This window comes from Capricornis sumatraensis, chromosome 8 (genome assembly GCF_032405125.1).
Source record: "Capricornis sumatraensis isolate serow.1 chromosome 8, serow.2, whole genome shotgun sequence".
Classification (NCBI taxonomy): Eukaryota; Metazoa; Chordata; class Mammalia; order Artiodactyla; family Bovidae; genus Capricornis; species Capricornis sumatraensis.
Window position 1 is genome coordinate 93,340,210 of NC_091076.1, and position 3,886 is coordinate 93,344,095.

General features: G+C 46.6%; 1 non-coding gene across 1 annotated transcript; it reads left to right on the forward strand.

Moving 5' to 3' along the window:
* Positions 1–1,570: 1,570 nt before the first annotated feature.
* LOC138084942 (U2 spliceosomal RNA) lies at positions 1,571–1,761 on the forward strand. The gene has a single exon (XR_011145337.1). It is a non-coding gene; the product is annotated as a U2 spliceosomal RNA (small nuclear RNA).
* Positions 1,762–3,886: the final 2,125 nt, after the last annotated feature.

The following is a 3,886-nucleotide window of genomic DNA, read 5'->3' on the forward strand; positions in this document are numbered from 1 at the left end:
GATTACTAAACCAAGGTCACCTCCTTAGCTCCCTTTTATCCCCTCAAGTTGGATTCAAGATTGCCAGGAGAAACATCAATAACTTAAGATAAACAGGTGACACTACTCTGATGGCAGAAAATGAAGAGGAACTAAAGAGTTGCTTGATGAAAGTGAAAGAGGAGAGTGAAAAAACTAGCTTAAAACTCAGCATTCAAAAAACTAAAATCAGTAGCATTCGGTCCCATCACTTCATGGCAAATAGGTGGAGAAACAATGGAAACAGTGACAGACTTTTCTTGGGCTCCAAAATCATTGCAGATGGTGACTGCAGCCATGAAATTAAAAGACACTTGCTCCTTGGAAGTAAAGCTATGACAAACCTAGACAGTGTATTAAAAAGCAGAGACATTACTTTGCTAATGAAGGTCTGTCTAGTCAAAGCTATGCTTTTTCCAGTAGTCATGTATGGATGTGCAAGTCGAACCATAAAGATGGCTGACCACCAAAGAATTGATGCTTTTGTACTGTGATGTTGGAGAAGACTCTTGGGAGTCCCTTGGACTGCAAAGAGATCAAAACCAGTCAGTACTAAAGGAAATCAATCCTGAATATTCATTGGAAGGACTGATACTGAAGCTCCTATACTTTGGCACCTGATGTAAGGAGCCAACTCATTAGAAAAGAACCCGATGCTGGGAAAGAGTGAAGGCAGAAGAAGGTGACGACAGAGGATGAGATGGCCAACTCAATGGACATGCATCTGGGCAAGCTCCGGGAGATGGTGAAGGCCAGGGAAGCCTGGCGTGCAGCAGTCCATGGGTTCGCAAAAAGTTGGACACGACTGAGCGACTGAACAACAACCCCACAAGACAGGCTTTAAGGTTTCCACCTCTCAGCTGGGGAATTAGAGCTCTGGAGGTTAAGGGGTTTGCCCTAGGGGCCTGCAGCCGGGGCAGGGTGGGGATTCTGACAACAGGGCAGCAGTACTCGGAGGGCCAGATCTCGGGTCTCAAGTTCTCTCGATAGCCCCTGGTAGGCTACCGTAGACAGACACTCCCAGAGTCCCAGCCTCCGAGTGGGTTATGGCTGGACAGAGCCAATCCGTGGGACCCTGTTGTTTTCACAGTGAAGACCAGAGGACTTTTTTCGTACTCGGACCAGTCGGCTGGTCAATTTCACAGAGCCCTTCCTCGGTTCGCCCGACCCCAACTTCTCCAAACCCTTCCTCTCCCCATGAGCCTGTGCCAAGAAAGAGCTCCGCCCTAGCCCAGCTTCCGCTCGTGCGCGCAGAAACCAAGAGGAGAAGCTGGCTGTCAACCCGCAAGGCTACACCCAACCTCGCAGAAAGGGCGGGGCATGCAAATTAGAAATGGCGCCTCCGTCAGGGAATGACAAAGTTACAGCAGGTATATAAATTCTCTCCTACAATGTAGAGAATAAAAAATTTGCACGAGAGTCCAATACAGTACCATTCACAGTAGTGTCCACGAAGCAAAGGAAAGGAGACCTGGAGTGAGCAGGGACCCGGTCACCCTGGGTGCAACATGCAGGACAGCAGGACGGTGACAGCGACGGGTGGTGCCACAGTATCGCTTCTCGGCCTTTTGGCTAAGATCAAGTGTAGTATCTGTTCTTATCAGTTTAATATCTGATACGTTCTCTATCCGAGGACAATATATTAAGTGGATTTTTGGAGCAGGGAGTTGGAATAGGAGCTTGCTCCGTCCACTCCACGCATCGACCTGGTATTGCAGTATCTCCAGGAACGGTGCACCCCCTCAGGGGAATATCTTTGGTAATAAAAATTAGATTTAAATATGGTTCTTTTTCAACACTTAGATGAGTTTGGGGTTAAACGTCAGTCCATACTGTTAAAACTACTTCGTTGTAAATAGTGTGGGATATACTACTTTAAGCTTCATCATACTTCAAAAAAGTTTAGTTTGTAGTGGTGAACTAGCACTTTGAACGTTGGTTCCTATTTATTTTTTGTTTGTTTTAGGAAGGTTGAAACATGAACTAACAGTTTCTCTACTTTCGATTTTTATTCCGCAGAACTTTTGTAGTTTTTTATTGTTCAGGCTGCAGTGTAACATATCATATTGACTCGTGTTTTCCATGGTATGAACTCTTGAAAAAAAAGTGGGAAGGTGCTGGCACACCAGAAATCTGACAAAACACAGTGAACTTAGAAGAAAAGCGATACTACAGTAAAACAAGAAAGGCTGCAATGTTTAGGGGTTCCTATTGTGGAGCACCAGCTGCAACACTCTCTCCTAGTACAGTTCAGTTCAGTCGCTCAGTAGTGTCCGACTCTTTGTGACCCCATGAACCGCAGCATACCAGGCCTCCCTGTCCATTACCAACTCCCGGAGTTCACCCAAACTCATGTCCATTGACTTGGTGATGCCATCCAACCATCTCATCCTCTGTCATCCCCTTCTCCTCCAGCCTTCAATCTTTTCCAGCATCAGGGTCTTTTTCAAATGAGTCAGCTCTTCGCATCAGGTGGCCAAAGTATTGGAGTTTCAGCTTCAACATCAGTCCTTCTAATGAACACCCAGGACTGATCTCCTTTAGGATGGACTAGTTGGATCTCCTTGCAGTTCAAGGGGACTCTTAAGAGTCTTCTCCAGCACCACAGTTCAAAAGCATCAATTCTTTGGCGCTCAGTTTTCTTTATAGTCCAACTCTCACATTCATACATGACTACTGAAAAACCATAGCTTTGACTAGACGGACCTTTGTTGACAAAGTAATGTCTCTGCTTTTTAATATGCTGTCTAGGTTGGTCATAACTTTCCTTCCAAGGAGTAAGCGTCTTTTAATTTCATGGCTGCAATCACCATCTGCACTGATTTTGGAGCCCCCAAAAATAAAGTCAGCCACTGTTTCCACTGTTTCCCCATCTATTTGCCATGAAGTGATGGGACCGGATGCCATGATCCTAGTTTTCTGAATGTTGAGCTTTAAGCCAACTTTTTCACTCTCCTCTTTCACTTTCATCAAGAGGCTGTTTAGTTCTTCTTCACTTTCTGCCATAAGAGTGGTGTCATCTGCATATCTGAGGTTATTGATATTTCTCCCAGCGATCTTGATTCCAGCTTGTTCTTCATCCAGCTCAGCCTTTCTCAAAGGAGAGGTAAATTGTTTCCTCTTTCAACAGTGACCACAGAGAAGAGAGCACAGGGCCTAGTTGGGCCTCTCAGAGTTCTGGAAACTTCAAACACATTCTACACAAAAAAATCCTGCCTGGGCTCGTTAGCCATGTGACCCAAAAGATATTCAGCTTGGAGCTGGGCCTGGGCCAGAAACAAGTGCAAAGCTAGCAAGTGAGGTGAGGCAAGCCCACTACTTGGCTCAGTGGACCTGGCAGACTCTATTATCTTAGAGACGAGCAGGTGAGTGAAGGGAAATGAGGGACTTGGTGGCAAGCTAAAGTGGGGATTGTAATGCAGGGCCTCAGGGCTCTAGAGCCAGGACACGACACTCACAGCAACAGAGGCTTGTCCATGTTCCCCAAAGCAGCTTCTGGCAAACTACTAAGCATTTGTAGAGACAGATGGCCAACATGGGACAGAGATCATGAGTCACAAACTGTATAGAAGGCCTCCAAGACTGAAAACTTGGTCAGGCCCACAACAGCAGCCAACCTAAGAAGTGGTTTGTCAGGACTGAGGAGGAGGAGGGCACTGGACAATCAACAGACAGAATAACTCCACCAGCATTTGTAGCTGGCCATCCCCGGCCTGGCCCAATGGGCACATGAACAGTGGGCCACTGTGGCAGGCAAGGGAGGACACAATGGGCCCCATACTTCTTGGGGACCTCAATCCTGAACTCCATGGAGTCACAGGGCCCAGTCATTTCTTGGTTTGGGTTGGGTGAGGTGGAAATCTGGACT